Source organism: Vidua macroura, chromosome 2, assembly GCF_024509145.1.
Source record: "Vidua macroura isolate BioBank_ID:100142 chromosome 2, ASM2450914v1, whole genome shotgun sequence".
Lineage (NCBI taxonomy): Eukaryota > Metazoa > Chordata > Aves > Passeriformes > Viduidae > Vidua > Vidua macroura.
The window spans coordinates 85,581,418-85,599,626 of NC_071572.1; positions in this window are offsets into that span (position 1 = coordinate 85,581,418).

Consider the following 18,209-nt stretch of genomic DNA (forward strand, 5'->3'; position numbering starts at 1 on the left):
CTGAGTGTCCCTTTTGCTCCAGTTGCAGAAATGAAAAAGCAATACTTTATTCTGTCCTACAAATTTCTGGGCAGCCCCTCCTTCCTTTCCCTGCCTTGTCCCATAACAAAATGAAAAAGGGTATATGTGTGTATGGAGAGGGATGCAGGGGAGGAGAAATAAAAGGAGGGAGTCCATGGGCACTGTCTCCCACAAGGATGATATGAAATTAAGCCTGCCTCTTGACCTAGCAATGTTTGCCTTCCAACAAGCCATCTGAAATGGTAAATCTTTTATTTTCCAAACAAGAGATGAAGCAGTTTTACCTGTCTGAGAATGGCTGCACTAGATTATCCAAAACACTAAGCTAGATTCATACTGCATTGTGTCAACACTTTCTGACTTTCCAGTGGGAATAGAAGCAAATCCCACAGCTTTTGAATGGGAAGTGAAAGGAATTTCATTACTACTAATTTTTTGTATAAAAAATCCTCTTGGGTGCCCAGGGTGCATACAATAGGAAATAGCAGACTCTTATGCTCTTAACAAAGCCTTGTCCATTTAATGCATGAGATAACTTCAGCAGGTTGCAAACTAAATGTGTTATTACATCATGAGAAACAGGCTTGCAGTGGCAAAAATTTTGTCAGATTTCTATTCTCTACACTTGAATGTCGCTGGATCTCTGCATATTTGCTTTCCAGAACAGTAGTTCTTCCTTTTGGGCCATTTTTTTAATTACACCCAAACATCTCTTGAAAGTTTCTGATCTACTAAGATCTACCACACTGAAAGTCCTCTGGCACAAGACATATGCAGCACCTTAAACTTTGGTGTGCCAGCATATTGGCATAATTTTTGCTGAAGGTATAGCTACTTCCACAGTTCCCTCCAATAAGAAAATATTTACCTTCATAAAGTACAGTGTTTATCTTCATAAACTACAGTGAGGTATTTCTGTTCTTATATGGCTGCTGAACCCTTTCTTCTCTTCAAAGAGTATACTCTATTAAGATACTGTAAGCATCTAAAAAAGATGTTAAAAACAGTAGGTCTATTTTTGTAGGCCAGCAAACAAACTAAACCAAGTCAAAATAAAACTATGTTCCGTCCAGATTAGTGGTGGGGGAGGGAGTGATGCCTATCACCCTGCACACCTAACTTCATTTGTTGAATGTCACTACAGAAAGATCTGTAGTGCCATAACAACTGGCCACAAGGCTCCTGGTAGGATGCTACAGAGGAGGAATGGCAGCCAGGAAAAAGGACAAACAAGATTTCTGTCTATTTTTTTGCTGACGCTGCCATTTTTACAGAGCTCAGCGGCAAGGTGAGAGATGTCTGGCTATCTTACATCTCCTTTGAAAACCTAAATCTCAACATTATGACGATACAAAGCCCTTTCAGATAATTAAATGGTAGATAATGTTGAAGCACTCATGGACTGCTCAAAACTGATTGAGGGGAGAAGACAGTAGCTACCTTTTAATGCCAATAAAAGTCAGACAAAGAAAACCTAAACTGTGAGAACCTAATGCTCAGTGTGGAACTGACAAGTGAAACTCAGGAAAGGCAACTTGAAATAATCTCAAAGGGAGTCAGAAACTCATGGGTCACCATACAGTACCTTCTAGAATGTATAAGTTGAATACCACCAGGAAGGTTACTGAGACAAAGATTAAGAAAACACTTTTCTGCAAAAGAAAAGACAAAATTTTGTTTTTATCACAGTACTGGTACTGTATGCAATCGAGGTCTAGGCAGCTCAGAAAGGATCATAGTAGAAATAGCAAAGAGAAAGACAACTCAAGTGACCAAGGGTATCATCTAGCATATCTGCCACCTGGGGAAAGGCTAAAAGGACTAGGGCTCCTCAGTTTGGAGACAGCAGGGCAGTGAATAATAAGCTATCATACCCTAAAGTACTAAAAAGACCTGTGAAAGACTGACTCCCAAACCTCCTCTGCTTCCTGTTTGGAAAATGTGCTTTAAATTCAAAGATCCAGCTTTATCTGTCCAGTGAATACTGAACTATTCACAAAGAAAACTCCAACACCAAAAAGATGCTGTTTCAGAATACTCCCTATTCCCAGGACCAGAGTAATCAAATCTACTCCCAGTTGTGATACAAGTTAGAAAGAAAAGGTTTTTGAGATCTGTGAAATCCTCAGGTGGCTCTTTAAATAATTCGCAGCAGACAGAAGAAGGAAATGTGTCTTCCTCTGTTTTACAAAGGGAGACTCACAAGTATTCATAGAAGCTTATGAACTTACCCAGGCTGATGAAACCATCCCTCCCACATGGACATAAAATGTAGAGTTGAAACTGGGTCTCCAGAATCACATTCCAGCATTTCCACCAGCGACTGGCTTTAAGACTTTATTGTTATTGCTCTAATTATTGCTGTTTAGGTTATATCCTCATGGTAGCTCTTGCAGACCATCTGTGTTACCTGCTAATAGTTAATAAACTCAAGAGTGTATAAAAACTAACTTTAGGATCTTCTTATCCTTGCACCATTTTTTAAGCTATACACAGAGCCTGGGAGAATTTCAGGTAAGACAGCAGAGGAAAAGGCAATATCTGTTCCTACTCTTTTATGACTAACAACATCATATTTACTGCCAGATCAGAGACTGGAGGAAATGAAAATGCAGCATTTTTACTCCCTGTTTTATACCAAATACACTAAGTGGAATGATTTTGATATAATGTAGTAAAGAGGCCTGATTGATGTAGGTTACAATTTTAAAACTAAGTTTTCTGCTTCTGAGTACACACATACTCACTAATTAACTTGAACAGCAGTTTATAAGACCAATTTTGACTCTGCCCATTTAATGACCAAAATCCAATCAACCACCCTGTTAGCGTAAATGGAAAATACATGTCTGCGAGAATGATAAATAACTGATTGCCAGAGTGATTAGCATAACAGGCCTTGTGGAAAGCTATTTGGCATTCAGCTCTCACTAGCACGTTCTAAGGATTGATACAAGCCTTGGTGTACTTTGCATTGGACGTGCAGCTGATTTAAATAGGAAGACATCTTCCTAGATCTGGTGACTGACATTTTCATTTTAAACTTTTACATTTCTGTTTACAAGAAAATGAATCATATTTTTCAAGCTGCTGTGGATGTTTTCACATAAAACATACGTTTCTGAAAAAAACCCAACCACTCTCAGTGGTGCCAGATGCTCCAAGCATTATTGCTGAGCTGAACTAACCTCAGGAAAGCTGTGCTGACTCACACTTAAGCAACCTGTTAAGTTTGGACACTGTGTGCTCTACTCTGGAAGTTTTTAGATCCTCTGTATGCTTCAACTATCTGAGCTCTAGAAACATCCAAAAATTGAATACATTAGATGATTCCCTTGACTAAAAAAAAATCAATGACATTTTGAATACACTTGAGGAGATTTGAAATGCTGCTAATAGATAACAGGATAGCTATATTTGAAAAATGGTCAATTCAGCTACTTTCTTTCGTTATTTATCTTTCATTGCAATTAGGATGTGTTTTAGTATATTGATCCATATTTTTAATATATTAGATTGTTCAAAATCCCCTTCAGATACAAAATAAACTTGGAAGCTTTGCAGAGGTTGCCATGCCTGCCACAGAATTGGGTTAATTTTGGGCCAATGCTCCTCCTGGACTTCAGGGTCCTGAGTCACTGTCTCGGACTGGGTCAATAGAGCTGCACTGAGTGTTTCTCCCATCTTGTAAATGGATGGGTTCACTTAAGCCAAAAAGAGTTGAGTTGCAAATAAATTATATTTAAATTCCACAAGTTAATATCAAGAGCTTGAAGTAACTGATTACTGCAAGCAACTCATATTTTCAAATTACTCTCTAAATTAAAAGGAGGCACACCTTCATGGAGGACACAGTGAAATCCAGGAGGAAGGGAAATAACCTCTCAAGATACCATAGATGCAAAAAGGATAAAATAAAAAGGGTTGAACTGTTCCTTGAGCTCCTAGGGATAGGAACTGAGCTATCATTCCCAGGAAACACACAATGTAAATAAAAATATTGCACTCATTCTTTTTAGAATCCTGGTTAACTCCATAGCAGCACCTAAATACACAGGTAAATTGTCAATTCAAGGAATACAGATATGAAACTGGGATCTCACTGATCATACATCTGGTGCAAATAAGAGTGGGAAATGAATGCAGGGAAGTATAATAAAAGAAACTTTAAAATCTCCACTCTTCCAAAGTGCAGCAGTGCTTTATTTTTCCTGGTCCTGAGCAGATCTGTAGAGCCCAGAATGGGCGCTGCTTCTCGGCAGGGACCAGGGCTGCGCTTCTGCCTTCTGCACCGTGGAGAGGGGGCTGGCCGCGCTCTGTCGCCGTGCAAGGGACGAGGCGAAGAGGGAAGGAATTGTCCACTCCGTCCACGTGGGAGGGTGGAGAGCTTTTATTTGCCGTGGGGAGCTCTGATGGAGAAGCTGCGGCTCGCTCCCCTGGGCCCGCATGGACGAAAATGGCCCCGAACAAAGGAAGACATAGGGTGTTATAGGGGGCAGGCCAAGGGAGGCAGAAACTCCCCTCGCCCAATGGGGGCAGGCCACGGGGGAGTGACGTGGATCAGGGTAACCAACAGGGACGCGACAGGGGCGGACACGGGGCTCCAGGGTGAATGGGGTTGCAGGAGTGGGGAAACAGATGCCGAACTTTCCGGCGTGGACAAGGGGGTGTTTACAGGACTGGCATGGTGAGCTCCAATGATAAGTAACCCGGAGCGGACCGCCGTGGGGGGGGGGGAAACACAGGGGGTGCACGGGGATACACAGAACCAGCTAACTAACACATATCAGGACCCCTAATCTGAACCCAAACCCAAAGTACCAATTATGTGTTTTGGTGTTGGGATGCAACACAAAAGTACATTATTTTAAATCTTAGAAGTTTTATTATACTAGCTGGAAGAAAAAAAATTCCAGCAAAACATGAATTAAATTAAATATCTTTCTGGTAAATTTGAAATGCCTCTTGGACATCCTTCCCTTATTAAATATTCATGGAAGACCCACCAGATAACTACAGGATCCTATGTGCAAACTCTCTTGCCTTTCTTGCCTGTGCATTTCACTCTAAATTGTCAGTCATAGGAAGGAAAGGTCAATAAAAGGTTCCCTCTGTTCATGGCCTCTTTCATGCCTGAAGGGTGAAGACAACTTCACCCACCAGTAATTCTGAACTGACTGAAGAGAAAACCCTGACTTTCCTTCTGTCCCTCAATACCAGCACCAGCCTGAGCAGCTGCTGAGAAATAATGACTCCATTTGCTGTTTTGCTCCTGCAAAGCCTGGCATGATCTGTTTTGGGAAGGAAAATGCCCACCCCACCCTAATGCACACAGTGGAGGTGGGCTTCAAAGGTTTGTGAATATTGAACTTGTTTTGAAGGGTTCCATTTTCATCATTTCTAATACCTTGAACGGTTTTGCTTTCATCACAACCTTGGTAAACAGCTCCAGATGTGGTGCTGGAACAGCAGCTTCCTTGACTCTCCACTCATAATATCTCAGAATAGCCCATGTGCAGCATAAATAAATTCTTGTTTTTATCATGCATACATGCAAAAGAGAGATGTGTTACACTACTCCTCATTTAGCCAATTTTTATAAAGCGTCCAAGACAGTGAAAAGCAGAAACTGAATCAAAAAAAACCCCTCTCTGTATATATAAAAAGGCATCCATTACAACTGAAATGATAGTATATTATCAAGAGCTGATTTAAAAAAAAAAAAAAAAAAAAAAAAAAAAAAAAAAAAAAGACTAAAAGAACCATTCAAAGTACTGTGTTTTCCTCTGAAAAAAAAGACCACCTCTTTTCAGGCTTTCCAAAATTTTCTGAATAATTTGGCATTTCCAAGCAAGTTTGCAGAATGGAGACTAAATGCTTGTGACTAGTTTGTTTGAACCTGTAGTTTTTATGACACTCATTGATTGACATGTAAACTGAAATAATTTCTTTGCTGTGAAACACACTAATAATATCTGCCTGTCTCACACCTTCAGACTGGTTCTCCTCTCTGGCACTCAGGTTCAAATACAATACATGCTATTGTATTTGTCAGTCAAGATGGGCATACTGTAGCTAAAAGCAGTTTTCCATCTAGTTTTCTAATGTCTGTATTTCAGACACTATAAAGTTTCCCCCATATACTCCAGGAGCAAAGCAAGAGTCTAAAACTTCTTTTTCTGTGATATAGTGGTTGTATCTACAATTCACATTGGTTGTCAAGCACACATGCAGACTTGTGCACATCCCATGTACCTAAACAAATATCAGTTGACACTGTCATCATGGTTTCTTATCACTCTTGGAATTAATTTAAAATAGCATTGCTAAATGTGTGATATTACAGCACCTAATTAAGCAAGAAGTGACTAGGAAAAACGGTAACCTTTAAGTGATTTTCTATACATAACACGCTGCATGAAATGTGAAACTCTGGCACCTGAATGAAAGCTATCAAATAGGAAGACTGTACTCTTTTATACTACCATTCTAGAACTCTGTACAAATTACTAGAATCTTTAAGGCAAGAGCAAAATCCTAGTATGTGACATTTCATTTTCATAACCTTTTCATTCCAAGAAAAAATGTTTTTAATGGTACAATCCTCGTAAATTATTAATGATTTTTCTGAATGTGACAAAATTTATAAGGCAATATTCTCAGCATCGTTTATAAGAATACCTATTATGTATACTGCAGGTATAGGGAGACAATTGTAGCAGAAAAGTGAAACAGTCAAAAAGATGTGTAAAATAAGCTGTGATTTGTGTATCACTGCATTGTGTTATTAACTTGAAAAATAGATCTACTTCAAAGGAAATGTCAGTGAGCTTTGTACAGTTTTCAAGTAAGGCTCAGTTTGGAGTAATAATGAACCTATATTAGGCAGAGATAATTTTTCACACAGAAGAAAATTTTAAATTACCTCTCTTATACTTTAAGCATCTTTCACATAGACCTTGTAAAGATCCTAAATATATATCCTTTAATTGGATGAAAAGGCTTCTGATGCATAGGTAATAACAAACAGGTTTCTAGCATATCAAGTCAGTTCAAGGGGACATTTTCCAGTTTTACATAAGATGGTAAAGTTCATCTCCATTTAAAAAAAATTCTTTTTTTTTTCCTATTTATTCAAGCTCTACTGCTTTTTTTTTTTTATTGCTGGGAGGTTTAAGAGAGTGAAGGCCATTATGAGTGATGATAAGCAAAAAAATATCCTGCTTAAAGCAGAAGCCTGGAAATTCACCACACAGGGATTTCTTTTCTGCTCTTTTTGTGCCTTTCCACCTCTCCTCTAAAATCTTGAGGAACATGGAGAAGGTACAGACTATAGAAATTATATTAGCCTATAATTCCCACATGAGATTGCAAATTTGTGAAAAATGACAAGAAATTCATACTGGAATGTCTTTCATTGGTATAGCTCTCTATTTCTGAATGGGTATCATAGGAGAAAAAACTTAATTCTTCTCCTTGAGTGAAGTGACCATCTCAATGTTGGCCAAGTCAAGCTGTTTCTTATAAGGATATGAACTGTTATGGTAATATTCTCCACAAGAATAAACCTAAGAGTAGAGGAACAGGGAAGGAAATAGTTTCAGGTTGTCACAGCACGATGTAAAAATGCTCCTCAAGAGCTCTGTCATGAAAGTGGGGATAAAAACCAAACTTAAATGTGAACTAGCTGAATAGTACGTAGACTATATTATATATACCATAATATAGTCTGTGTAAAAGACAGCATTTTACCTTCTAAGACTCCAAGACATTGGAATCACAGTCTATTCCAAGGAATCTCAGAGACAGTACTGACTGAATTAATCATGGTCTATGTAAAAATAGACATCGTTTTCTGTGTATCACTTTTGCAAAAAAAAGGAAATATTTATTTATAATGCAGATCAAGAATTTTCAATTTCAAGTCTAATGTACATTTATTCATCTCCACCGGTATTGCTGAATTGTTAATATTCACATCAGAACCTGATGCTCATTAGATCTCAGATGCCTTGAAATTAGTTCTTCCAGTCTCATGCTCTTTAATTTAGATGTACAGACATTTCTTCAATTTTTAATTCCATAGCTTTATGCTTATTCTAATATTTTATTTAATTTTTGCTGTAATTACTTTACAAGTTTTAAAAAATAGTTCAATTTAATCCAGAGACAAGGGTTTTTTTCAAAAATATGGGTCTTTAAAACTTACAGATGTATTATAGTCCTTAAGAAAATAGTTAGGAAAATGTAGTATTTTTAGACCAAGACAAGGTGAGAATAGTGACTGAGTATTGGCTTGAGTTAGCAGTAGGAGCCCTGTAAGCCATCAACTCAATTAAAATAATTGTTTGCTCAGGGGGTGGAAAGAGAACAGGGGACAAAAAATAAGACTAAAGACTAAGAGAAGAAATTTTCATTCAACTTAAAATCATTACCAATTGCAAGTTAACATCAAGATTGTGTTCTATTCTTTCACATGAGCACCATCACTAAAGTGGAAAAGAAGATTATTCTCTTTCAGTTATAATACCAGCAGCAGGTTGCTAAGACTTTTGTGGTCAGTGATCCTTTTCCAAGATGTGGCTCCAATTATGTGGAAAATTTCTTCCTGTGTGATTAAACTCTGCCTTGAGTAGAGGGCTCTACTCTCCTCTCTGATCAGGAGCTGTGGTACCATGATATTAGAGAATATAGATTTTATCGTGAGATTCTTCCTCAGAAAGTTGGATCCTGCCATTTGCCTTGATATGGATGGACACCACCTAGAAATTTATTTTATTGATTTTCCCTCCCTTCATGCACACACCCTGATTCTTCTATTTCTTTCTACCCTTTACTTGTGAATTTCCTCATCTTTGTAAAGTTAACAAATTCAAATCATGATGAGATCTATTTTTTTGCACAGACTTTTTTCCATTCTGATCATCTAGCCAGAATAGGAAGGAATTTGCATTAAAAGACCCTCTGCATAAAAAGACCCTCTGCATACTATCTGTGAGCTATTTTTAGAAGGGAATTAAGCTACTGGTGCATGACTCTCAGTTCTGATGACTCAGATAGGAAGAATTAAGCCCTAATGTTAAGCGAATAGTCAACAATCTCTTAAATCAAGTATTTGCAATAGCAGGAACTGAAACTGATACCTCAGATAATCTAAGCATTTCAGCTCACAGTCATTCCTGCTCCCTGGCAATTAGGTCCCTTCTCTTTGACCTAATCAAATTTTGATATAACCACTAGAACAGAAAAGCACGTCCTCAATAGTAAGTTATGTCTTAAGAACAATGAGGTACAAATTGGTAGTCTCCTCATTGGTGCTGTAGTAAGTAAAGTACAAGGGGGCCTGAGAGGAAATCAGATTTGTAAAATTAGATAAAACAGGCAAGAATATAGAAATACTCAGCATTTGGAAAGTGAAGTTAAACAAAATCAGTTTAGGAGTACGGTGTGCATTTCTAACTGTAAGCATAAACACCAGATCTATTGCTGTCTCATGGACTCTCTACTAGAGAGAAGCAGCTTGTTTAGAAGCCTACCATTAGGTATTCAGGTACAGTCAGACATTAAAGTTTCTATATAGAAAATTAAGGTTCACTGGTCAGAGCATTCCCATCTGTTGTTACAACCCACAATCTGTGTAAACCAAGAAGAGCTGCAACCTCCTATTTCCATGTGCAGAGCTCTGGGGTGAAAGAGAAGCCCTGCAGGTTTTACCACAGACTTGCTAGAATAGCAGAGCTGTACTGCACTAGGCAGAGCTTTTGAAAATAACAGCTTCAACTATTTCAGGATTTAAGACTGACTTTAAATGTTTTCCAATAAAATTTTACCTCATAAACAGTAGCAATGTTCCAGTTTTTAGAAGGACTATGTGCTAATTATGTGAAGATGTTTCCCAAAATACTAAAGCATACATCGTGTCCAAGATTCACTATTTAAGGGATGAAAAAGAGAATTCTCACTAATTAAAACGACAAGAGAATAACAAAAACTTTATCACAGAACAGAAAGTAGGAGAAAAATAGCCAGGTGTTTTACTCTTCAGAAAGATTTGCTGAAGTATTTCAAGCCATTTCAGTGCTAACAGGTCTCATTTCCCTGACGTAATTAGCAAAGGAAACAATTACCTGCAGGTTCTTTAAATAAATCAGCACTGTTGCTCATTGTTAAGTTAATGATGAGTAGTGCAGATGATTGTTATGGAAACGCTTAGTACAGTTGATATTCAGCAGTCTCTTTACTAAGGAATCTATTACTATGCTTCTAAATTTTGGCATTCAAACATGTTTCCTGCTTCTTCTTTTGATAACTGAAAATTATTCTAACTGGGACTGAGTATTACAGCCTAATTAAGAAAAAGATTTTTCAGAGTGAAATAAATTAACTGTCTTATAGCTGTTTCTATGAAACCGTTTTGCTTACATTCATGTCATGTAACTCAGACCCACCAGCACCATAATGCTGGTAATTATTGTTGTGAAATTCTCATTTTAATAACACTTAAAGATCCATCAGAATATTAGCTTTCTTTTCCAGGAGGTAGCCTCTCATACAGCAGTTTCCATTCTAAGCTGGCAGGGAGTCTCTGTCTCATCCTGGTTTCCAGCTTTGTGTTGTTCCACCTGGATTGCCACAAAGCAATATACAGAGGCGTGAAATCCTCAATCTTTTGAGGAACACATATGTACTGTTCTTACACTTCTATATAAAGTTTTCCCAGAATCTAAGGTTCATTTTAGCGCTTTTGGTATTTATCTTCAAGATGATTGATCATCCACATCCACTGTGTGCATAAATATATATTTGTGCTAAAATAGTAATCCAACACTTCTGAGGGAAAATAGTGGTGAACAGCTCTATTTCTCAGAATGAAAAAAAAAAAAAAAAACAAATCGAACCTTTCTACCCTAAAAGCAGAGCACGTTGCTCATGACAGATATCCTCTGAGATTTTCTTGAGACAGGGACTGTACTTCCACATGAACTAGAGAAAACATAGCTTCATCATCTCTGTTCTGATTTCACATTTCTTACCTGTTTCCACAAGAATAAACTCAGGGCAGCTTGGTTTATATGAACTTTTATCATGTATACCACCTTCAATCACTAAGTTACCAGCATGCAATATTTCCCTTAATATTCTCTTCCAAGGGAATGTGACATATTGATGTATAATACCTGAGTTTTATAGAATAGCAGTACTGCCCTTTCAGTAGTCTTTCAGCTATCCAAGAAAGATTCTCCAAGAAGTTCCATCTATAAGGGTATTTTTAAGCATTTTGCACCCCCCTGCAAAAGGTTATATAAGTTATTTAATAGTAAAAAATAATTAGTGTCAGTTACTGCATTGAATAATGAATTTTTGATCATTTTTTCCCTCCAGCCAGAATTTACCAGGATTTTGTAAGAGAGGAATAAATGTGCTTCCCATTGCCTTGGCCACTTTAAATAGGATGCAACAGATGGAATGTTGTCATGCCCATCCAGGAGACAGAAAGACAAGCAACATCCAGCTGACCAGCAGTCTAGGAGTCAGAGGAAACCTCTCCCCTAAACTGACCCGTTTCCTATTCATTTATCTTTGTTCACAAGTGCCAAAGTGCAATCAAATCCAAGGTTTTATTTTACAAGACCTTAGTGTGAACAGTAGAGTGATTCACCATTTGTCCAAAGAGCTTGGAAGTCAAATAAGAGTTCACTGTCCCAATCATTACCATATTTCAAAAGATTTTTTCTTTTAGACCTGGCCTAAAGGTAATGTAAATACCATTTTCATGTAAACTAATAGAAAGTGAGGAAAGAGAATAAAGATAGTGTACCCATGCAGTATCAGTAGTTACCTCTGAAGTGAATAGCTTCAGGTATAAATATTTGTTTAAAAATCAAACATAAATCACAAATAAGTAAGAGAAAAAATTAAATTTGCTTTCAGAATTTCTCAATATACTCAACTACAAAGTGGCAGGACACCTCAATCCAAGTAAAAAAAAAAAAAAAACAAAAAAAAACAGGCACATCAAAATAATAACATAATTTTAAAATCCACTTTTTATTCACAGAAGCCCACTTGCTAAATTTACGTTTAGGAATATTTCACAAACCTCAGACGTTCAGCAAATATTAGTTACTCTATTTATTCCCATTGCAGTTTAAGGTCATTCAGCTGGCAGTTTCTAAGGGAACAGCTTTAAATTATATAAAGTGTTATCAGAACTAGAATACCACTCTGCAAGAGATAAGTTTGCAAAAAAGTAACATTAGATCTAAATAAATGAGCAAAATATGTATGTATTTATGTATGTATGTTCTTACACAAGCTCAGAGGTGAGGGGTAGATAGTATTAGATCAAATGAGATTAAACTGCTTAAGTTTTGTTCAATTACCAAATTTTCTCATCTCTTTCTTACAGAAAAAGTATGAGACTAATCTCAAAGAGTTCTCAGACTTTGCTATAAATATCACTAGCTGCAACCAGTTATGCATTAGGCCATTGCTGGAATACAGGTTCGTTTTTGTTAATGAAAGTACTTCAAGTTTTGCAAATCAGGAAGCGTTAATGATGTAGCACACACTCAAAAGGTGGTCCAGGCTAATAGGAAAGCTAAGCTTTTGAAGGATGAACTTGCCAACATCAGCAAGGGAGACTCAAACCTCCTGTGTCTCGTTGTTAGGCAGAAAAAATGTTATGTCTCAAGTCAGGAAAAAAATCAACTTCAAAATATGTTCAGACAATGTCCTTTCCTTTCCTTCCCTAGCAGCTTGGAAGTCTTGAAATAAATTTAAGTACTTGAAATCTCTCCTCTGGATCTTTTACATTTTTTCCTAGGACCTGGCATACCAACAGGCATTGAGGATTACCCCTCAAAGTAGCTCCTATAAGCACTTGTTCTGATGAGTAGACTAAGTAAAAGCCTGTTTTCTAAGGCCTAAATCATTGTAGGGGAAAATTTCCCTCTTGAAAAACTGGCTGCCCTTACCTGCCAGGAAGACCAAGGGCCCAGAAAAACCATGTGGATAAAATAAACCCAGCAGGATAAGTGTTAGGACTGGGCTATTCTGCAGCGCACGGTTGACTTCTAGTCATTTTATTTCAGGGAAAAGTTGTCAAAAGCAAAGATGACAGCCATTGCTCTTCTCCACCAGTGTACAACATATAAAAATGCTGAAGCTGAAGCATACAAAGCAGCCAGTTCTACTCATTTGTCCCCCAAATCCCCTTTCCTAAGCTCCAAAAGGAGCAATTTTGAAGCCAGCCCAAGACAACCTAGCAGCAAAATGCTGCCAATATACCCAAAGATAAGCTGTGTTCTCAGAAACATTTCCCTCAGCTGAATTGCACAGAGCTGCAAGGTTTCTTTTACACTGTGGGCCAAATCCCAAATTTTTACTCACAGGTTCTCTGCTTCTGCTAAAATTACATTGAAGTTCTGTGCAAGTTTCCTGGGGCAAGAATTTGTGTAACCATGGAAGATACATAGCATATACAAAAATACTCCATCACTATTTGTTTTTCAGGAAAAATGTAAGGATGGATGTTTTGGGATGCAAAATGCACTTGTAAGAAGTACCTCCAACAACAATATCCCATCAGAACGAATCTTATTCTACTCATTTGGGACTTAAAGTTGGTTTTTTAATGAAAATAAATTGCTGGGTTTAAATTTTTTTTCCACACATTTCAATACAATTAGTAATTATGCCTCTTCACTTTCAAAGGACATAAAAGACTAAAGAAAAAACATCCCTGTACATCTATCCGAGCAGAGTGCTATGGAATTGACAGAACGAAAAATTATTGTAGCATCCCCATGCCATGCTTTGCTTACACTGTGCAGAATACTCCATCAATTTTAGAAAATTCTTTCAATTTCACTGAAAGATAGGAATGCCACAGTTAGTCCCCAGCTGATGTATTGGAAATGCACTTCCTTTAGTTTTATAAATCCTGCCAGGAATTTTAAGACCTTTGCCTCCATACATAAGACATCAGGAGGAGCATTATGCAGGTACCTTCATATTTATAGTTTATTTTGAGGTATTTCCATGCAATAGGTTGGAGTGAGGAAAGCAACACAAAAAAATCCCTCTCTAAAAGTCACAAAAAGCAAAACACAAGAAATAAACTCTGTGTACATAAATATATCAAGTTTAAGGATTGGACAAAAAATAATTTCATGAAGTCTGGTATATATAAACCATATCAGCCTGTAGCAATTTTCCTGACACTGTGGCAAATATTACACTGTTTTGTACAATACCACTACGTTACTCATTAAATGGCAGCATTAAATTAACAGCTTGAAGCATCATGGAGCCTTTGCATGCACACAGAATTACTGAATTAGCGGCAGCAGAATAAAATACCCTAATTCTCTACTTTTAAATCAAGCTACCTCCTTGCTTTTATGAGTGTGAATTATTGAAGGTGCATCAGTGCACAGAAGCTTTGCTTGTATTGCCTTCCATGCTTCATTAGGAAATCCTCTATAGGCAAGACAGGTTTTATTATCACTGACAGGGAATGTGATAGCACAAAGATTGCCAGATAAATTCTAGAGGCACAGAAGATGCTGTATACCTGAAACACACCATCAAGAGAGCTGGGAGAGTTGCCCATCAGGCAGCTGCCCCACCACATCACAGATGTTGTCTATAAATTAAGGCTGTCCATGGCCTTCTCATGAAAAGAGAACACTATTGTACTCTATCAGTCACCTCTGTTGCTGAGACTTCTAGGAATACAGTGAGAGGGCCACAACTCCAATGACAGGATCTGGTTTCAGGTGCTTTACATACCTTGCACAAGACCAGGATAAGAGAAAGGCATGAACACAAGGACAGTCACAAAGACTTGAGCACAATGAAAAATGGCTGTTGTGCCAATGGAATTGGTTTGTCATGGGATACTTAATTTTCCACATTGTATCTGGTATGAGGCTGCATTTTGGATTTGTGCTGAACACAGTGTTGATCACACAGGAATGATTTTGTCACTTCTGAACAGCGCTTGCACAGAGTCAAGGACTCTTCTGTTCCTTGTCCCACCCCCTAGTGAGGAGGTTGAGGGGACACAGCTGGGCTGGCTGACCCCAACTATGACACTGTGCTTGGCTTATAATGCTTGGGGAAGGAGAAGAAAGGAAGCAGGAGACGTTTGGAGTGATGGCATTTCTCTTCTGAAGCCACAGTTATGTATGATGGAACCCTGCTGTCCTGGAGATGGCTGCCTTCCCATGGGAAATGGTGAATGAGTTCCTTGTTTTCATTTGCTTGCATGTACAGTTTCCTATTCACCTATTAAACTGCCTTTATCTCAACCTACATGTTTCTCTTTCATTCTTCCAGTTCTCTCCCCCATCCCTCTGGGAGACAGTGAGCAAGGGGATGGATTGGGCTGAGCTGCCAACTAAGATTAAGCCACACCTACAAAAACTTCACAGATTGAGCAAAATAGACATACACAACAAAGAATTAAGTAATTTAACTTCAGCCCTTCTAAAATATTTTTTATTGCAAGATTTTGAAATCACTTTTAAAATTAATATTTATGGAGTTAGGAAAAATGAAATTAATTTATTTTTCACCTAAAGAGAAACACTTCAATCTCATCAGAAAGATAAAGAAATTAATTCTGCACAGGCCCCAATATTTTTTATTCTAATAAAAAAAAAACAAAAACAGTTATTGGCATAACATTCTCTTTTCTTTCCAATATTAAACATATATAGTCTTACTGAATAGTGTTAAGAAGCTTCAGAAAGTCATGCCAGAGGGTTTAATTTTAGCACAGTTGAAATCACATGCCAAGAGTCACTTTTGAAGTATGGCATTTTTAGTGAATTCTATAAATCCTGTTAGTGACACTGCATACTCTAAATTGCCCCTTGTTGACACAGTTATTTATACCTACAAAAATGCAATTCTTCTTTTAGTGTCATTTCCTTAGAGATTAGACATATTGTTTGTACACACAGATTACAGATACACCTAAATAACAATTGGAAAATATGAAGGTATAAAAGACAAATAAATATTAACAAAGAAGTATTTAAAATGTTAAAACACTGAAATGTTCTTATTATGAGGACATTATTACACTTATCTTTTCACATGAAAAATACTAGGAAAGAGTATATTCAAGAGATAGAGGCAAAAGCTGTCCTTGTAGTGGAAGTTTTGCAGCACCCTTCATCATAGAAAATATGTTTTCTTACAAAATGGTTGCAGCAAAATAGTCCCTAGTGTTGAGGTTAGAAAGGTCACCAAGCGATATTTACCAGGCAGTAGTCTCTTCCCTAGAGAATTAATTTAAATTTTATATAAAGTTAAATTGAGGAGATTCCATCTGGAAGAGAGTCATATATATTTAAATAATGGTAAATAATTTTGCTTCCTGTTTCTTTACCTGTGGCTACCTGTAATTAAAAATTTGCCTCTGAGTCACCATGAGTCAAGTAAAACTCTGCAGCAGTATTGTAACTGAGTTTTACACTGCTTTGTCTGATTCCACTTTTAAATTACATTGTCATTACTATAAGTTATATTACTCAAGCTAAAATGTCTGCCAACATACCTTTTGCTCAGTGGACACCCCAGCTGTGTGTTCCTGTAGGGAGTTCAGTGAAGGAAGTTGAGAGTGTAGAATAAAAAGGAAGAATTAGAGAATGCTATTATGACTCTATTTCACAGCATTGAGACCTGGCTTGGGAAATAAATTGTTCTTGTTCCCAGTAATAAGCTATGGTCTAGTTGTGTTCAACTTTTTATATACACTGTAAATTGTTTCACTCATACAAGACAAATATGTCCCCTGCAGTAGTAAAGAGGGAACAAACTAGGAAAAAAAACCCATCATTACAAATATAGACTAAACGTTTCCCACAAGAGCCAAAACTATACTGATTATGTCAAATAATAGTACACAATGCACTTGCATTTTACACTGTTGATGTTTCTCATGTCAATGAGATGTAGTTCCCAGACAGTAATAATTCTGTAAATAAACAAGTTTGCAGCATTCACATGCTTTGCTGCAGTAGGTGTTGTACTTGTGTACACATATGTACTGTAAAATTTAATTTCTTGGTCTTCTAGATCATTTCAATTGCTCAGATTAATATGGCTTTCCCAATCCAGAGCTTTCAGGGCAGAACTGTGTAAAAATGTAAAATATTGAAAAAAATATGAAAACACGATTACAACACGATATGGAAAAAGCCTTTGAGAGACAGTTTTGTGGGTTTGTGTGGACTCCTGAGATTCCCTCATCTTACCTAAACAAATAAAAAATGGTGAATCCAAAAATTCTTCAAGCTAATTCTTTGCCACTTAAAAATTATGAAACAAGCAAATGAGTATCATTAAAGTAGAACTAAAATTGAAGTTTTGTACCATTTCAAAAGCTAGAATAGAAAGTGCACATTTTCTTACTATTGAAATCAACTTGTGTTAAGCTCTATGATATGACTGACATCTTGCCCCATTTTTATTGCCGTTCTTTGAGTGGCAGACCTTTATTCACTATTAAAAAGACTGAAAACAACTATTTGAATTCTTCAGGAAGATGAATAAGCAGCATAATCATAAACATACAGAAATATGATTAAATGTATCAAGTTTTGTTTGCAGGCTGCAGGGGCAATAGTTGATCTATGCTTTATAAGTACTAGCTGCTGCTTTGAAGAGGTATTTAAGTCTGTACATAAGGGAAAACAAAGAAAAGGGATATGTCACAAGACTGCTACTGAACTTATACTTAAAGAGAGAGGATCTAATTCATATATCTCTGAAGAACATACACAATATACCTAGAATCACCTTTCACTTATTCTTTCCAAAACTGTGGTTACAGATATAAAATTCATCTGGTTTTATGGGTTTTTTTCTGATAATCCTCCACTGTAGTTTCCTGTTTTCTATAATAATATTTTCCTGTTTGTTTTCACAGAAAACAACATGAAGCCAAATGCTGTCAGTGTAAAGAACATTAACGATTCAGCTTCATCATTGTGTTTTGTGAAGATACATTTCCAAATCCCATACAACAGCTCCATGGAAATAATGCCTTATCAGATGTAGCAAATGCTTCAGGGACTAGATCTGATGATCATAAAAATATTGAGAAATAGAAAAGAAACTAAGACTGTGGGGAGTGGAAAAAGATGAAACAAGAACTGAAACAGAAATCC